Source organism: Bubalus kerabau, chromosome 15 (genome assembly GCF_029407905.1).
Source record: "Bubalus kerabau isolate K-KA32 ecotype Philippines breed swamp buffalo chromosome 15, PCC_UOA_SB_1v2, whole genome shotgun sequence".
NCBI classification, from domain to species: domain Eukaryota; kingdom Metazoa; phylum Chordata; class Mammalia; order Artiodactyla; family Bovidae; genus Bubalus; species Bubalus kerabau.
This window is the reverse complement of record NC_073638.1, coordinates 25823137-25843093: the sequence shown is the minus strand read 5'-3', so window position 1 is coordinate 25843093 and position 19957 is coordinate 25823137. Positions and strand designations below refer to the sequence as shown.

At 40.0% G+C, this 19957-nt stretch overlaps 1 protein-coding gene and 1 long non-coding RNA gene across 2 annotated transcripts in view; both read left to right on the top strand.

Annotated features, from left to right (window-relative positions):
• LOC129628663 (uncharacterized) overlaps window positions 1-19876 on the top strand; it is an 88961-nt gene extending 69085 nt beyond the window's left edge. The window contains exon 3 of the long non-coding RNA XR_008702870.1: window positions 1825-19876. This is a non-coding gene — a long non-coding RNA (uncharacterized LOC129628663). The remainder of the gene's footprint in view (window positions 1-1824) is intronic.
• The window catches only part of CADM1 (cell adhesion molecule 1), a 261293-nt gene that overhangs the window by 71713 nt on the left and 169623 nt on the right, over window positions 1-19957 (top strand). The window lies entirely within an intron of this gene.

Sequence of the window (19957 nt, the reverse complement as noted above, 5' to 3'; positions counted from 1 at the left end):
TGATTTTTTTTTTTTTTAAACTTCTCGTAAAAGAATGCAGCAAGTGAAATAATTGCCTTAAGCTAATCCATGATAGCGATTTTAAACGTGACTTTCCAGATCACTTTTATATGGCTTAGAAAGAATAATGTGATTTTCTTGTTTTTGTTTGCTTTAGCTAAACAGTGTGGAAGGGTGATATAAATTCAATGAATTCAAAACAAAGAAAATGCTAATTGCTAATGTGCTGAGTTCTTTTAAGGCATGAAATATAGTGTTTAATTCATAAGCATTGTTTAATTTTGTATAGATTTAGTTAATTTTTTGAAAGTTAGTATAGGGCAAACTCAGAATAAATTAGCTAGCTAGCCATTTGTGTTATCACTGTGTATCCCTGTTTGATGTTTAAATACATATGGCCTGAATATGTTGTCCTTTTAAATAGAAAGATAGTGGTCATAGGCTCTGAGACAGGAAGGCAGAGCGCTTTTAAGATTTTGCAGGGTCCTTCTCTCTGTGGTTCTTCCCTTCCTCCCTTCCATCTTCCTTCTTCCCTCCCTTTGGTGACTGGGATCCACTGAACCATTTTTATGCACTTCCCGAATCACCCTTTGACCAACAGCATCAACTATGATTGGATGGCTAGCACTAAAGATGGTAAGGCAGTGAAACAGATGAAAACAAATTGGTCCACGTGGGTGTCACGCCCATGATTTTGACCTTGTAATTAAGGACTCTGTCACCGAACTGCCCGACCCCACAGTTCTGTGGACATGTACCGTCTGAGTGAGAAATGCATCATTAATCCCTCTGCCGATGGGAGGACCTAGACCAGTGGGATGGGGACGAGAGGGAGGAGAATGTTGTTGGACTGAACTATGATCTTCTCTGCCAAGCCCTGGAACAGCTTTCCCTTTAAGCCACAAAGATGACAAGTTTTTGCTATTTTGGATTAGTGAGAAGGTCTGAAATGGTTTCCCTTTCCTTCCAGGCAAAAATACCAACAGAATCTGCCTTTGGAACCCAAGTGCTAATTTCATTTGGTGACTTTCAGACTTGAAATATGGGCTTGAGCAGGGATTGTGCATTAGTCAGCTGAGGCAGTGGAGGTTATTTTTACAATGCTAATTATTATTTCATGACAGTGATTTACTTTATGTTGTCTGCCGTTTATACCCGCGAACTAGCCATTGTTTTGAGAACAGAATTGGTTGGGCTGTCAGGCTCTTTTTCCAAGACAAATCTTACTGTTTTATGGGTGTAGATACTTTCTTGCCATAAAAAGGAGAGCTTTCTTGCATATGAAATGCAATCTGGATAAATATTCAAAACTAATAGGTTTATATTTTAATCTTGATTTGGAAAGTATATTTTTGTGACACCATAATCGTCCACCTTTGTCTGCATTAAACTTCATCTTTCCTGGGATGTTTTACGAGAATGTAGCTAAATTTTTGTTCCTCACATTGAACTTAGGAAGGAGCGCCACACATAGTTAATAAATAAATACAAAATGAAATTTAATATAACTTCTTGATGCGTAGAAGAAAATGAGTGGAAGACAGAGTTGATTGCATGTCTGGAAGCATATCTGCCTGATTTATGCTCTAATTTTAGTACTGAGTTTCCTTTGTAATAGTAAAATGTCACATTAGCATGTCCCTTTTAATAATCTAAGATGCTACCAGTGATAGTGAATCCACGCGCTGAGGCTCGCTGAGAGTTTCTCAAACTTCGTAGCCCTGTGACCCTTCCCGATGTAGTTAAATTGCCCAGACAACCCCCCTGTCATATATTTTTAATTGTAAAGCCCTTGAAATTAATCATGTTTTATTTCTTTTTAAGTAAGCGCCTCAAGTGCAGTGGTGAGCCGTTTTGCTCAGGACGCTTATCCACTCTTAAAGAAAATTAAAGGTTGGAAAGGGCCCGGAGCCTCAGTGGCAGCCAAGCCATCCATCCACGCTGGGGGACAGACAGCGCAGAGGAGAGCTGCGGTGAACACTTGTCTCCACAGTCCCTGCCTGCATACTTAGTGAAAATTGGCCTCAGCGAAGAGAACAAAGTAAAAGCGTTTTGAATTAGTACCGCAAACCTTCAAGTGGTCATAATCCAAGATTTCAAGTACCTCAGTTGAAGGCTCAGGTTTTCTACAATGTGTATGGTAACTGAGTGCCTTTCATTTAAACTACACTGAGCTAATCTTTCGGAGAATTGGAATCTGCCTCTGAACTAATTATGATTTACAGAAATTGATAATTTGTCTTCTCCATGTGTCTGCAGAAAGGAATTACTATTCAATTTGATTAACAAATGACAGATTTCAGCCTGGTAATTTGCCATCTTTATTAGCAAACTTAGAAAACTTCTAATAGTGATCTTTTTACTCACAGCAACTCTGTTCTGGTAAAGTTTATCTAGAAATATCAGAGGTGTTATGAACCCACCTCACCTTTAACAAATAATTCTGGGTGTGATTTCTCTTTTCAGTCCTCAAGCACAGCCTAACCACTCAAACTGAATTCCCGTGAAACTTGAAACTTAATAAAATGTAATTAACTTCCAGAAATGAATGCTCCCTTCTTTTGAATACATTTCTGAAGAACTCCCTCAAAATACATAATGTTGTATAAAAGGAAGCAGAGCATTATATTAATTTTATTTTTCATGCCCCACTTTGTCAGATGTCTTTCTTTCTTTTTAAACGGGTTGTAGTTGTGTGTGATGGACAAAACTGTTGTTGAAAGCTCAGCCATAATATGCAGTTGACATTGTGAATGATTCTGAAACCTACTTTGGAGGTACACAACTGAGATGTAAACTATTGTAGATGGCAAAGAAAGGGAGTTCAGCTTTCTTCACGCGGGTAATATGGTACAGTGTTTAAAAGTATATTAGTGTACATATGCTGTTACAGTTGAAGAAAATAATACACTGCCCCGAGCGGCCTAGTAAAACTGTGCCCTTTCCTATTTTCATGTCAGAAGAATCTTATCTTCCTGCATGTCAAAAAGGGAAGTTGAACTGTTAGCCTTTTCAAGACCCAAAGGTAAAGTTTAATTTTATAATGACATGAAATAACTGTTCTATTATCTGAGTAATAGTTCACCAGAAAACTCTGAAACAGCCTCCTTTCTCAAGGATGCAGCTTGTGTGTGATGCTAATATTAAAATGGACCTGCCAAATTGAGTGATGGGAGGTGCTAATAACTCCAAGTGGGGAGACACAAACAACATATTGCACACTCCTGCTCTCCGCTTATGTCAGTCTCATTAGGTTATTGAATGGGTGAGTGTAATGGTGAAGGAAGGGAGTGAGACGTATGCTGGGAAGAAGCTCTGAGAGGGGCTGATGCGCTGCAACATTACGAGTAAGCTAGGTGTCTTTTGCTTAGGAGTTTGGATTGTTAATAGCAGTCTATCATGGATAGATGTATTGGCAGTGAGTATAGTTTTACTTATTCATACCCCTGGCTCAGGTTGGTGTTGCATTGATAATGTATACTTCTATGACTTCCCTGGTGGCTCAGACGGTAAAGTATCTGCCTACAATGCGAGAAACCCAGGTTCGATCCGTGGGTCGGGAAGATCCTCTGGAGAAGGAAATGGCAACCCACTCCAGTACTCTTGCTTGGAAAATCCCATGGACGGAGGAGCGAGGTAGGCTACAGTCCATGGGGTCTCTAAGAGTCAGACACGACTGAGCGACTTCACTTTCACTTTTCACTTTCGTGCATTGGAGAAGGAAATGGCAACCCACTCCAGTGTTCTTGCTTGGAGAATCCCAGGGACGGGGGAGCCTGGTGGGCTGCCGTCTATGGGGTCGCACAGAGTCAGACACAACTGAAGTGACTTAGCATAGCATAGCATAGCATAGGTATTTTCCCCTGACAAGGTAGGAGATATATAGGGCTGTACATCATCTAATCAGATAGAAGGAATTACTTTGAAGAGTTTGCTAGCAGTTGTTTCTAGTAATGGTCATTAACCCAAACCTGAACAATTTTTTTAGAATTCGTTACAATATTGCTTCTGTTTTTTTTTTTTTTTACTTTTATTTTATTTTTAAACTTTACATAATTGTATTAGTTTTGCCAAACATCAAAATGAATCCGCCACAGGTATACATGTGTTCCCCATCCTGAACTGCAAGGCAAGAAGGATCTTAGTTCCCCTACCAGGGATCACACCCACATTCCCTGCATTGGAAGGCAAACTCTTAACTGCTATACGCCAGGAACGCCCCAAACTAGAGCAATTTAATGACAAACAAAATATAAAAGTCCTCATGAAACATGATGGATTCTGGAGGACTCCAGGGGGGAGTCCATCTCCCCATCTGGCCCAATCTAGGCCTCTCCCTGGCAGCTTCTATTCATCCCAAAGAAGCCAGGGAAAAGTGGAGTTCCGAAAAGAATGCTGGTCAGCTCATTATTCACCCCAACAGAAACGAATCTTTGTGGAATGTCTTTTGACAGTGGGTTCCTAAAATTATTTAGAGTTGATTTTGTGATGTATTGTAAAATTTACCTGTCTTGCTTATTCTCACATTGGCATTCATGAACAGTCCCCAAGCCCAAAACTTCTGAAGACAAGTCCTGCCACATGCACGCTCATGCTCAGTCCTGTCTGACTCTTTGCAACCCCGTGGACCGTAGCCCACCAGGTTCCTCTGTCCATGGGATTTCCCCGGCAAGAATACTGGAGTAAGTTGCTGTTTCCTTCTCTAAGGGATCTTCCTGACTCGGGGGTCAAACCTGAGTCTCCCAAGTCACCTGCATTGCAGAAGGATTCTTTACCACTGTGCCACCTGGGAAACCCAGCGCATCAATGTGGGACTAATAAGGCTGTCTGGGATAATGCTAAACTGCACGTGGACATTGGAGAGGGGACTGTGTTTTCTGTGTCCCTGTCTAGCTTGCAAACTGAGGATTTCTAGGAAGAGTAACTTTTTAAAATAATACCATTCATATGAGCAAAAAGATTCATCAGAGATGATGTCTGGTTTCAGTGGTGATGATCAACAGATAGTGTACTGAATGTGGGATAAAAAGAAAGGACGTCCACGAAATCTACTGAAGAAAATTTCAGAGTATATTTTCAGAAAAATCAGTTAGATGCATATACATTTTCTTTGTAAATTTAGAATTCCAAATATAAATAAATAAAATGGAAGTGCAACCAAAAATAACTTGAGTAAAGAAATACTTGAGCATCTGGGAGGTAAAGCAAGAGGGTCCCTTGTTCTTAGCTTCTGGTAGGGTGAGGAGCACCGTGGTGAAAGAAACTCTGACAAATGGCATCCCTGCCCCTGGCCCCTGTCAACAAAAAGTGATTCTTGGAAAGCATATTAAAAAAACAGGATGTAAATAAACATCAGCAACTTAAGTGCTCACCAGCTCAGTTGTTAGGAATGGAGGTAAAGCTAAAGATTGAAGACAGCTTGACAAAATCCTACACACCATCCAGCTGGGCTTTACACATTATGAGATGTGGTAGGACAGAATGAGGGTGTTTAAAAAAATTATTGCTCTTGCGTTGCTGCAGGGCGTTGGGCTGAGTTGGGAATATGCCAGGGGAACTTGTGCTGCTTGTGTAGATAAACTTGCAGGACTTCAGCTTTCAACTCCATCCAATCCTTCCTGTCAGATTCTCTTAACCTTGTCCTGTCCCTTGCTGAGCACTGACATTTTCAGAGCAGAAGAAAATCATGTTAAATTTATGTATTGGGAGGGGGGGTGTCTGTGTGTTTTGCTAGACTCTGGTCTTAAGTGTTTGGGCTCTTTTGATTAGTTCTGTCCTGGGTTTGTTTTGTCGTCTGAGAAGAGCTTATAAATCAGTGCTGGTTAGGAGTTTAATTTGGATTCTCATGTTCTCTGGCCAGCATGGCTGCGGTTGGTTCTTTGTGGTGGGTTACAGAAGAGCCTCAGCCCCTTCTGAGCAGCCAAAGGGCCCCCCGAGTAGCATGCTGCTGCTGGACCATTACGTCTGTTTCAGCCCAGGCAGTGATGTTTTTGTCATTTGAACTTACTGTTTTTTTTGCCCAAGATTTCATTTGATGGAAGAGTTTAGAAACTGAGAAATATTTGAAAAGGCCTGATATTGGAGACTTATGAGAGACAGGCCTAGAAAGGAAGATTGGGCCAAATTGTAGAGGTTCCTGAACATCTGACAGAGGTGAACACGTTTTTATTTTCCCTGCAGACAGATAATGGGGAGCCACTGAGGACGACTGGGCTGGAGAGAGATGATGCAAGGATAAACTGGAGCGTCTGGTTAGAGGACTATTGAGGTAGTGCAGTCATGCCATGATAAATGGCTCGTAGAAAAGAGACAGGACTCGTCATGGTTAACAGTATGGAGACCAGGGATGAGAACTGGGTTTCATCTTATATCCCAGCTCCAGCCAATGGCTATGGCTCCTTGGAGTGCTATGATAGTATGGATCGTAGAGCCGTGTCTGGGCTCAGTCGAGGGAGTTCTGTGATCTGTTAGTGATGTCTGTCATGGGTGAAAGAATAGGGGATGGTGCACGTATTGTGTGCATATGTTGCCCCTGCTAAATATAACCCACAATCCAATAGAAGAAAGATTAGGAATTAGTGACAGCCTGAAGTAGAGAATCAGGATGTTGGAGTAATAAACTGTGACTGGACCTGACTTAGAAAAATGCCAATTAAAGGAGAAACATCCAGTAAATAGAGCTACAGTATTAAAATTTGGGACAGAAATCAGTGCCAGAGACTTATACTGGAGATGGTTTGTAGAGATGTGAAATTTATTTTGCTCTTACAGTTTGATTGGGGGTGGGGAGCAGAAGGCTAGGGATAAATTAGTAGAGATAACTCAAGTTGTTATGTCCATATTGGTGCTGAACTCTGCATGTGGATACTTTTACATCTCCAGTCATATTGCAAGCATATCAAGAATAATCTTGTAATTAATGCTGGTGTAGTGAGCATTTGGAAGTAGATGTTTAGGGTACTTTATCTGGACAACATATAAATTTTGTTAAAACTCCATTGAAGTTTTGTTTTTTTTTAAGCTCTTACCTAACTGTATATTAATTGGCCAATTTAAGTGTTGACTTGAACAAAAGTTATCTTCTCTACTATCATGAGATTATATAGAATATTGATGCCAAGAAGAAACTCTATCTGAACTCTTACTATAGAAGAAAAAACAAGGGCTCAGAGAGGTTAAGATTTTGACTAATGTCACCAAGATAATAGGTGGTAGCTTGGATCTGAAACTCGGGTCTTCTGATTCTCCTTCCATGTGCTTTTTCTCTTATTCCATGCTATCTTTTCTAGAATGTATATGATACAGAAATAAACTTTATGTGTGAAAATAAAGGATAAATGATGTGTATATTCTGATGGAATAATTTGGAGAAATGGAGATACTGGCAGTCCCTGCCTTTTTGCCCTTTACATTTTGCTTCTTCATTCATACATTCATAAATATTTATATTTAAGCCAGTCTTTGAATAGGTAGGTTCTAGTCATTTGCTCTTTTAAATAGGAAAAGAGAGCTAGACTGTCTGGGTTTAAATACAGGGCTTACCGTTGCTTGTCTACGTGATCTCTGATCAGTTTCTTGACCTTTGTGTCCCAGTTTCCTTATCTGTAGAATGGGGACAGTAATACTACTGACCTGAGAGGGTTCTTACGAGCGTTAAATGAGGATGGATATGTGAAGTATTTAGGACAGGCTTTGGTGCTTGGCAAGCTCTATATAATTCCCAGGTGGTGGTAGTGGTATAGAACCCTTCTGCCAGTGCAGGAGATACAGGAGACATGGTTCTGTTCCTGGGTCGGGCAGATCCCCTGGGGGAGAGCATGGAATCCACTGTAGTAATCTTGCCTGGAGAATCCTGTGGACAGAGAAGCCTGGGGCTACAGTGCTTGGGGTCACAAAGAGTTGGACATGACTGAAGCTACTTGACATGTACCCACACATGTAGTAAGAATATAGACTTTGGAGTCAGACCTTTTGGGTTCAAATTCTAGCTCCATCTTATACCAGTTGTTTGACCTTGGACAGTTACCTTAAACTTCTCTGAGCTTATATAATAATATTTTTCTTATAGGGCAGCTATAAGAATTAAGTGAGGTAATATAGATAAAGTGCTTTCACAGTGCTTAACTTAAAATAAGGACACAATACATGGTAATTGTTTTTATTATTGCCATCATAATCATTATAGTTATGAATAATATTGTAATGAACCTCTGCACACATAAACCTTTGTATGTCTTTGTGAATGTTTCCTTAGGGTAAATTCTTAGAAGTAGAATTGCTGTGCTCCTCTTGACTTTTTAAAATGTCCTTAACAAACCTACCTATGTTTTCACAAATGGTAAATTTCTATTGAGCATGTAGTGTGTGCAATTTACTGATCTAGGCATAGTAAGTTATTCAAGAATGAACATTTACTTATTATAATGACCTTATAATCTAACGTGGGCTTCGCAGATGGTGCTCGGGATAAAGAATCTGCCTGCCAATGCAGGAGATGCAAGAGACATGGATTTGATCCCTGGGTTGGGAAGATCCCCTGGATGAGGACATGGCAACTCACTCCAGTATTCTTCCCTGGAAAAATAGCACAAACAGAGGAGCCTGGTGGGCTACAGTCCATAGGGTTGCGAAGAGTTGGACACGACTGAGCATGCACGCGCACACACACGCACACACACTTGTGACAGTTAAGAGATTAAACTAGCTATGATAAAATGTGCAACATAACACTTGTCATTGAACAGGAAGAAGTTTCTATGGAGGAACATCAATTGGAGAGACTACTTTTTGCCTGGGGAAAATTAAGAAAGGCTTCATGAAAGAGATGACAGAATTGAATATTGGTGGCACTTAGTCTTTTGATAGATGGAGAGCAGAAAGGTTACTCTTGACAGAGCAAGACTTGCCATATGGCTGTTTCTGTCATTGAGGCCCTGGGGTTCAAACACATATACTAGCCATTGCCTTGGAGACTTGAAAACTGGTAAGAAGCTTATCTTCTCCACTCACTCACTGTTCCTCCACTTAGATTCTCTTTATCTTCCCTCCATCTCCTTCAGAACACAGGCATATGTTGCAAGTGTGCTAAGTCACTTCAGCCCTGTCCGACTCTTTGCGACACTATGGACTGTAGCCCACCAGGCTGCTGTGTCCATGGGATTCTCCAGGCAAGAATACTGGAGTGGGTTGCCATGCCCTCCTGCAGGGGATCTTCCCAATCTAGGGATTGAACCCATGTCTCTTATGTCTCCTGCTTTGACAGGCGGGTTCTTTCCCACTAGCACCACCTGGGAAGCCCACACCATGTGTCACTCAAGTCTTATTCAGGCTAGACTACACAAGCAACTCTTGAGTTCCTCAAATTGAAATTCATTTCTAGGTTCTCAATGATTTTTGCCTCTGATTTCTCTGAAGAAAAGTTAATCTCTTGTTATAGTGTTATGCTGAGACTTTGCAAGTGGAAGTAGTTTAATGTAGTCAAAATTCTTAAGTTAAAGCTTTGCAGTTGTTATTTTTTTCAGTGACAGTTGTGAAAAATGGCTGGCATAATTTATTTTTGCTTTGTAGATGGGTCTAACTGGGGATCTTCTATATCAGGTGTGCGTTTTTTTATGAATTCATAAAATTTCAGATTAGATGCTAAAGCTTTTGTGTTGACAAGTGAGAAGTAAATTGTTTTCTGATCCAGTGTGTATAATCATGTGCAGCCCATTTCACCATGTTTGTATTGGTAATTTTGCATTGCTGTGAGACTTGAGCTACATGTATAAGAGCTGACAGTCATTTCAGCATGTGTTAGACTTAAATTCCCGAAGGTAAAGGAGAAGTTCTGCTACTTAATTTCTGTTCAAAACAGTGAAAAAAGGATCCTCATAAAATTCTCTGCCACATACTGGTAAATCCACAGTCTAACCGAATCCACCAATAACCAATGTTGTGAGCTGCTTGTTTCCTTAAAGCTTTCATGTGACAAATTTATAATTTTATATGTTATTTCTAGGCCAACAGTTAGATTAATGTTTTATCTACTGAGCAGTACACACTGCTTCTTTGTAAACTTTCTTATCTTACTCAAACTGAAACTGCAAAACAAAGAATTTTCTAGTTCTCACATTCCTCCATGGAGAGCTTTGTTTATACAGAGGTTATCTAGTGGCTTATTTTCTGTTCTACTTAAGTCTAAATTTTCAGCAGGTGGAATAAATATCCTATTTAAGGGTTTCAAATCTTGTTAATTGAACTAGTTAGTAGTCATTACTGATTGTTTACTCACTTTTATTTATTTTTGCTTTGTTATAGCCCAGCAGGAGGCTATTTAAATTGATCAGAATATAAGCCTGTTCAGCTCACTGAAATATACCCAGTGCCTGGCCACAGAAAATACTCAAGAAATGCTGAATGAGTAAACAGATTACATTTCTGACTTAGGAGGATGTAAACCTAGAAAAGTAGTTTAGAATATGCAGACCTGTCCATCAGTCTGAGAGCTAGTAACTTTGGGCATTTCCTTTTTCTATTTGAGTGAGTATGAATTTAATTTTTTTTCAGGTAGGATATGTCACCAGTTCTTAACTACGTACGGGAGCTCCTCTTCATGTTATTTTTGAAATATATTTCCTTTTAGGACTTCATACCAGTATTTTCTTCCATCTGCATGGATTGAAAGTTTATTTTGTTTTGTAACTCTCAGACTATGGGAAATTTGATTTTAAATACATGTCATTATCTCACATGGATTATGCTCTGACTTTTTTTTTTCTTTCTGCAGCTCCACCCTAAAATTCTAGTACATTTTGGCTACTGCATAAGCCTCATTATTTAAAACTCTTTTCAGTATAGCCAATTTTAGCTGTTTGTCAGAGAGTTCCTAGAAAGACACATCATAAAAGAAATTGTCCTAAAGGGTTTTGTATCTCCTCACAGGAACAATAGAGCTTGCATTTGCAGCCAAAGATACAACTAAGATAATTGTAGTTGTGACCCAAATGCCATAAAAGCAAAAATGCAGCCATAAAGCTACATGTTACTTTCGCTTTCTTTTTATTTAATAAACCACTTAGGTATGTTAGATAGGAATCTCTTTAAGTAGTCACTATTCTCAAAACTTGCCTAGAAAATCCCATGGACGGAGGAGCCTGGTGGGCTGCAGTCCATGGGGTCGCGAAGAGTCGGACACGACTGAGAGACTTCACTTTCACCTTCCACTTTCACGCATTGGAGAAAGAAATGGCAACCCACTCCAGTGTTCTTGCCTGGAGAATCCCAGGGATGGGGGATCCTGGTGGGCTGCCATCTCTGGGGTCCCACAGAGTCAGACTGAAGCGACTTAGCAGCATTCTCAAAACAACCTTTCAGTCATTGAGGGAGAAAGACATGATCAGAGTGGACTCGGAAATAACCATGTATGAAGTCAGCCAGGGTTCAGTATGCACACTGGGTAATTTGGAATCCTATCCTTATAATTCAGATGCTCTGATTAGGGTAGTGAAGCTCACATGTCAAATAAATTCATTTTGTAAAATAAACTTACTTTAAATTTGATCCCAGGTAATTTGGTGATCTTATTGGAAAAACAGACAAAATTTGGAATACCTAGAGAGATCAATACGTTTTTCCTCTACCTCTTTTCAGCTAAAACATTATGAATCTCAGCTGGGCTTATGAAATGGAGATTGAAGAGAGTTCATGCCTGAACTCTCTGGTAAAAGCTTTGATGCTCTTATTCTATGTTGTAGATTGAAAGGAAATTTGTTCTCTTATTTGATGGTTAAGAGATTTGGCAAAACTAAAGTTCCCCAACTGGTAATTAATTTTGGAGCTAATACTCTTTTCTGCATTCCCTATATTCTGATATTAGGTATCTACTTGTATGGTCATTAATCACTGAATGGAGAACTTAAAAATGAAAACTAAATTCTGAACTAAGTAAAATGAGTGAAGAGGCAAAAGGTAAGGGCAGCTTCTATAGAGCAGATGTGACCAAAGCTCCATGAAACTTAGATGTGTTTGCTTTTTAAATTACATCATTAAATGGTAAAAAAGATGGAACAAACCTCTTTAATACCAAGGTATCAGATCTTATAAAATGTAGAGCACTTGCAGTCTTCTTCCCCTTCCTTAGCAGCTCTATGCCAGGAAGGACTGAGGAATCTGGATATTTGGAGAGAACACAGAGTGAGATGTAATTGCCCAGTATTTAAGGAGAGTTGAGCTGTGGCAGAGACCAGAGTAGGGATGCTGTGACCAATTATGGCAGCAGGCAGAGACAGTGCTTCCTGCACAGTGTGGCTTCTGTGTGTGGGCATCTGCCATGGGTCACTAGGAGCCTTCAGAGGGCTTAAGTGATTATCATACTTGAAAGCCATGTCGGGTTTACGGATTTCTAATATTCTTCAAAAGACAGCAACGTCAAGGTTATGGGGAGAGTGCACTGGTGTGTGCTCTAGATATTAGTAGTCCTTTAAATCTTTCTCCAAATGATAATTTCTCTAAAATTTGAGACAAAAACCCTAGGTAATTTAGTACTGGACAAATATTTTGAACATTTAAGAGAATTTATTGCATCCCAGCTCTACTACTTAATAGCTGTGTAACCTTAGGCACTTGTATATTTTTTTGAGTGTGACTTAGTTTTCTCATCTATAAAATCCAATTACAAATTCTCAGAGTTTTGTGGGTATTAAGTGAGTGAACATGTCAGGTGCTTAGAATAGTGTCCGGCTAAGAGGAGCACTATAATATGTTAGCCGTGATGGTGGTGACGATGAGAATGAGGATGATGGTATTCTCCTCTTCCTCCTTCTTCCTTTAGTATATATAGAAGTGTGAAAGTGTTAGTTGCTCAGTCATATCCAACTCTTTGTGACCCCATGGACTGTAGCCCCCCAGGCTCCTCTGTCCATGGAACTCTCCAGGCAAGAATACTGGAGTGGGTAGCCATTCTCTTCTCCAGAGGATCTTCCTGACCCAGGGATCAAACCCAGGTCTCCTGCCTTGCAGACAGATTCTTTACCATCTGAGCCACCAGGGAAACCCATAGAACTCTGAGCTTTCTCCTAATTCAGTCATTCCCTGCTTTAGGAGAACCAAGCTTCCAGTCTAGTATTTTATATCCCAAATGATTATAGTCCACTTAGGACCACTCAGTATGTCTCCAGCTTTGTGCTTATTCCCAGCTAATCTCTTGGAGGCAAGTCTTACAAATTCAGTCTTAGTTCGGTAATGGTAGTTGCTTTTCTCTGGTTATCTTGGAAGTGATTTATTACTAGAAGCATCAGTGTGACCCTCTTAAAACATGTTTATCTAATACAAGTTCCTTAAGAAATGGATTTTTAATAAATCTTTATCACAACTCCATACAGTATTAGTTCAATAACATTTGCAGGCCTCTAGTTTATATATACGGTTGTGATAGAAGTTGCAGGAAATACAAGGAGGGCAAAATCAATTACAGCTTCACTGCAGAGATACAGCAAGTGCATATGGAAGGTTAAGTAGCATTAAGAAAGATAAAGACAGACTTCCCTGGTGGTCTGGCGGTTAAGAATCCACCTTGCAAGGCAGGGGATGCGAGTTTGATCCCTGGTCCGGCAACTAAGATCCCGCATGCCATGAAGTTGCTACTAAGCCCGTGTGCCACAGCTAGAGAGTCTGTGCGCCTCAACAAAAGTTTCTGCACGATGCAACGAGGATCCTGCATGCTAAGACTAAGACCCGATGCAGCCAAATAAATAAAAAAAAAGAAAGATAAAGAGTGAGGGGGTAGATAGTAAGGAGACAGAATACCTATGTCCTGTCTTGGGGAGGACTTCACAGAGGTATAAAAGGCAGGATTTCAACAGGCAAAATCAAGGGGTGCAGACTGAATGGTAGAGGAAGACTGTGGTGTAACTGAAGAAATCATGAGCCACCTAGTTTTAACTGGAAAAGAGAGCTTATATCGAGGAATAATTTGAATACCAAGTTGGTAAGCTGTGAAAATATACAGTATGTGGAAGGAATGAAATTTGTGTTGATTATGAGACAATGTCTATAGAACATCAAATTAACACATGTCTTTAGCACTGACTCCACCAACTACATCTCCATAGGAAGCTGGCTCACTGGAGAGCATCAGGGATCTATTCACAGGTACCCATGAGAGCTGCTGGCCCAGGAACCCCTGAACAGAGGCAGGAACTAATAGGTTCATCTTTGGAGTCAGTCAAGCTTAGATAGGCTGGCTTTATTTATTTATTTTTGTTAATTATTTATTTTTAATTGGAAGATAATTGCTTTACAGTGTTGTGCTGGCTTCTGCCATATATCAACATGAATCAGCCGTAGCTATACATATGGCCCCTCCCTCCTGAAACTCCTTCCCGCCTCCTACCCCACCCCACCCCTCTAGGTTGTCAGCGAGCATCACAGAGCATCGGATTTGAGCTCCTGGCATCATACAGCAGACTTCCGCTGGCTCTCTGTTTTTACATAATGTACATGTTTCAATGCTCCTGTCTCAACTGCTCCCACCTTCCCCTGGCTCCTCCCCCCACCCTCCACAAGTCTCTTCTCTATGTCTGCGTCTCCACTGCTACCCTGCAGATAGGTTCATGAGCACCGTCTTTCTGGATTCCATATATATGCGTTGATATGCAATACTTGTTTTTCTCTTTCTGACTTATTTCACTCTGTATAATAGCTCTAGGTTCATCCACCTCATTAGAACTGACACAAATGTGTTCCTTTTTATGGCTGAGTAATATTCCATTGTGTATATAAACCACAGCTGCTTCATCCATTCATCTGTCAGAAGACATCTAGGTTGCTTCCATGTTCTTAGACTGGTTTTAAATTCAGCCTGGCTACTAGCTACTTGTATTAGTAAACAGTTAATTCTCTGAACCTCAATTGCCTCATCTGTAAAATGGTGGTAATATTAAAGGAAAGTGGCAACTCTGAAATGTAAAGATTAAATGAGGTGGATAATATATGTAAACCTCTTACAAATTCAAACATATATAGTGAGTACTTAATTAAGGGTGCCTTCTAATAACAGCAACACAGTATGTTTTCACCAGAGAGAATAACTGTGATTCATTTTTTTTCCTGCCATATTGAGATGCCATGTAAACTGTTAACTATTTAGTGTTCCACTTCTTAAGAAAAAGTTGGAATGACACTCATGGTATACACTTATTTTTTAGCCCTACTGCTGTGAAATGATAAATGCTTCTAGTTATGGCTATGAGATACAGTAATGCTTTTAAAAGAACTAAGTTGTGAACAAACACTTCAGGAAAGGACTTAAATTTGGTATTTTACTAAGTTCATGTTTTGGTCCCAATTAAAATAGTTTAACTTTTTAAGAAGAGTAGGCATCAAAAGAGCAGGTATGATGGAAGAGTTAAGGATAAAATTAAATACGAGTTTCCCTTTACCAAGTGTTTTTGTAATAGAGAGATTTTTCTGTACTGTGAATTCTTCCTTCTTATTTCTCCCTAGATTTGTCACTCAGTTTGTTTTTAAATATCATCATAAGTCCACTTTAATTTTCTATGCAGTGTAATAAAGTGAAAAGAATACAGACTGAACAAAACCCTAAGTTAAATTTCCTCTGAGCCGTTTTTAAGCTTTTTAAAAGATTTCATAAACTTGAGTCTCACCTTCTATAAAATGAGGATGGTCAAGATACTTAACCTACGTATTTCACAAAGTATTTAGGATGGACTAGAATAATATATTTGAAAAAAAAATATATATATATAATATATAATAGGAGGCTTCCCAGGTGGCACTAGTGGTAAAGAACCCACCTGCCAATGCAGGAGATGCAGATTTGACCCCTGGGTTTGGAATATCCCCTGGAGGAGGGCATGGCAACTCACTCCACTCTTCTTGCCTGGAGAATCCCATGGACAGAGGAGCCGACGGGCTACAGTCCATGGGGTCACACAGAGTCAGACACGAGTAAATAGACTTAGCACATGACATAGCACATATTGAATATATGTTTTATATCTTTTATAAACTCAAGTGTGGTTTTCAAAATGTGACCCATAGATACCTGGGAATCTCTCAGATCCTTTTGGGGATCCATAAGATAGAAACTATTCTTACAGTGCAGAGATATCATTTGTCCTTTTTGACTTGTTGATATTTACACTGATGGACAAATGCAGTGGTGGGTAAAATTACTGGCACCTTAACCTGGATGAAGTCAGTGGCAACCAAACTACCCTAGAAGTCATTATATTCTTCACCTCTACACATTCCACTCTCAGTAAAAAGCAATGTCCTGGTAAAGCAGTAGAACTTATCAAATCTTGACCTTGAGTATACATCTTTTTAATAGTCCATGTGATGAAAGGGCAGGTACAGATGAAGTACTTCTGCCTCTGTCAGTATGATGCTTGTCTAAGGAAGAATATTCCTGGGATTGAGTTACAAGCTGAACTAGCTGAATGTTTCATGGAGCGCCGTTTTACTCAAAGGAACAATGAACAAACCACGGGTATTCAAAATTGGGTGTTACACATGGTATTTTCTTGAAAGCAAAGTGAACCTGTCATTTTAAGGGAAACAACGGACACTGTTTGTTGTCTGTAGTAAAATTCAAGCTTTCGAATGAAAACAAGAATTTTAGAAAACTTGAATCTGTGAATTTGACAGCTTTCCAGTACTTAAAGACTTTTCTGATAAGCTTAGTGGTGATAAATGTATGTAATTTTTTAAAATGATAATGAAATATGTCAACGTTTGGAAGATCCGTGTAACTTAGTGAACTAGTATTTCTCAAAGGGCCAATGCATGATGCCAAGAAAACCCAAGCATGGGTAGAAGATCCATTCAAAATGCAAGATAGACCAATGGATTTTAATGTAGCAGCACAGGGAAGTTCTTACGATAGGGTTTCTGATTCTACATTCTAACTGAGCATTAAGCAACTACCCCTTGTTGAGTTTTGGCATAGTATCAAAGAAGAATATTCAGAATTATCTGAAAAGACTATTAAAATATTTTCCCTTTTCATCTACATATCTGCATGAGGTTGAGTTTTCTTCATTTACTTCAATCAAAACAATATATCACAACAGATTGAATAAAGAGGCAGATGTAAGAATCCAGGTCTCTTATGCTAGGCATACATTAAAGAGATTTGCAGAAATCTCTCCCTATTCTTTTTGCTTTGGACAATATAGTTATTTTCACACACAAAAAATATATTATTTATGTTAGCATGTAATGGATTTATTGGTATTTAAGGCAATGGCCACCCACTCCAGTACTCTTGCCTGGAAAATCCCATGGACGGAGGAGCCTGGTAGGCTGCAGTCCATGGGGTCGCGAAGAGTCGGACACGACTGAGTGACTTCACTTTCACTTTTCACTCTCATGCATTGGAGAAGGAAATGGCAACCCACTCCAGTGTTATTGCCTGGAGAATCCCAGGGACGGGGGAGCCTGGTGGGCTGCCGTCTATGGGGTCACACAGAGTCGGACACGACTGAAGTGACTTAGCAGTAGCAGTAGCAGTAATTTCATTAATAGAAATATGTAAACTTTTGGTTTTAAATAATGTGGTAAAATTGATAGATATAACCCACATAAGGGCTTCCCAGGTGGCTCAGCAGTAATTCTCCTGCGATGCAGAAGACGCAGGAGACGTCACGGATTCGATCCCTGGGTTGAGAAGATCCCCTGGAGAAGGGCATGGCAGCCCACTCCAGTATTCTTGCCTTGGAGAATCCCATGGACAGAGGAGCCTGGCAGGCTGCAGTCCATAGGGTCGCACCAAGTCAGCCACGACTGAAGCAGCTGAGCACACACCCACATAAACAGGACTCTTTGGGGTCCTCAATGATTTTGAAGAGTTTTGAAGGGCCCTGACATCCTGAAGTTTGAGAACCCCATTTCTTAAGAGAAATTAAGACTTAATGATTTTTACCATTTACTAATGCATGATATCGCCATCTCGTGACAAAATAGGGAAATGCAGGCTTTTAAAAGCACTCAGCAGTAAGGCTCTTTTAACATTTTTGAATGACTGCTTCTTGGAAATTAATCAAGAGAAAAATAAAAAAAACAAGAGTTCATATTTCGCTGGGACATGTCTTGAGATATATGTGCCCAAAATATTAATTTTCAGAAGTCAAGCAAAGAACAGGTAATTAAATGTTTATCCAGTGTTCTTGCCTGGAGAATCCCAGGGACGGGGGAGCCGGGTGGGCTGCCGTCCATGGGGTCACACAGAGTCGGACACGACTGAAGTGACTTAGCAGCAGCAGCAGCAGCAACATTGGTTTTAGGCCAGTCTTAAATAAGAACATACTTAGTTTCTGTATTCAGTAGGTATATTTCATAGTGTATAGGAGCTGCCTCATATATGGTGTTATAGACTATGAAACATGTTATCTACTGTTTGAAATTTACTGATTGGGCGGTATTTCATTTTGATGGCATCATAATCTGTGATTGATTTAAGATTAGTCCTTGGTCAATAACACAACTTTGATGACCACATTCTTCTGAAGGAGGATGTGATCAATTTTTTGTGATGAGGAATTTAGGCCCGCACTTGTCGTGAAATTTGGATTTGCTGCCGTTGGATACGTCCTGGCAGTTCCAGGTGATGAGTCCTGGACAGACATGCAGTGTAGGCATTGTTCCTTGCCTTCTAGTTTCTGAGGACTAAAATATACCGTGGAAATATGCACAGACATGTTGCAGGACATACAGACAGAGTCAAAACCAAATTGCGGAAGATGCAGCTGCAGGAAACCAGCTCATGAATAATGAACATTTATGCTATGGAATAGCTTCAGTGTGCCTGTTTTTGCATCGATGAGCTATGTGAAATGGAAGGAACCTCGCTTAATTTTCATTCAGCTAGAGGAAGGCCCACTGGCCACTTTTTTTTTTTTTTTTGGACTCAATTCAGCTGATTGTTTTCAAAATAACCTGTTCTTTTCAAACAGTTGTGTGTTTAGGGACAGCTGCACTCTGATGAAATGACTGTGAGCCCTACCCTCTAACTACTGTACTAATTTTCTGCCTATATTCACTATGTACCCACTGACCCTGCTGATGAATATTTTAGACATCTGCATGAATAATCAGACTGCCCACAGGAGAGCCACTTGCTTGTTTATGAGGCTGGAAATGCCATCGAGATGCTGCTGACTCTAATTCTGGGTACCAACGTGAAGATAATAAATACCTAAGTAACTTCTTAATCTGGATTGTCTTTGAACATCCACAGATGCCCTGAAACTGGATGCCAAGTTGTACATGCAGGTAGATGGTGATATTTACGTTTTGGAGAAAACCCCAGAGCTTTTATCAGGCTCGTCCAAGGGATTGTGACCCCATAGAAGGCTAAGAACCACTGGATAATGTTTTATAGCCTTGAAAGTGCTTCTACATACATTTTTATTTGATTCTCCCAACAGTTCTGAGGGAGACGTGGCAGGAATTCTCTCTCTCTTTCTCTCTCTCCCCTTAAAGGAGAACATGACTGGGAGCTTCGGTAGATTTGAGTTTCCTCCTGTAGGCGAGGGGAGCCATTGGAAGTTTTAAGTGTGAAAATGATCTGATCAGATCATTGTTTAGAGAGAATGCCCTGTTGATCAGATCATTGTTTAGAGAGAATGCCCTGTTAAGGGTGTAGAGGATGTTTCTGAAGAGTGAAAAGCTGGCTAGAAGGTCATTTAGAAGATCAGGTGAGAAAAGATGATTGACCCTAAGTTTGTGGTAGTCAGATTTGAAAACATGATGAATTTTTAAAATCATTGAAATCCTTGGGATTTATTTACCCATTGGTTTTGTAGGGAGACCTGAGTTCGATCCCTAAATTGGGAAGATCCCCTGGAGAAGGAAATAGCTACATGTCAGTATTCTGGCCTGGAGAATCTGGACACGACTGAGTGACTTTCACTTACTGGTTTTGTAGGGAGGGGAGTGTAAGGGGGGGCAAAAG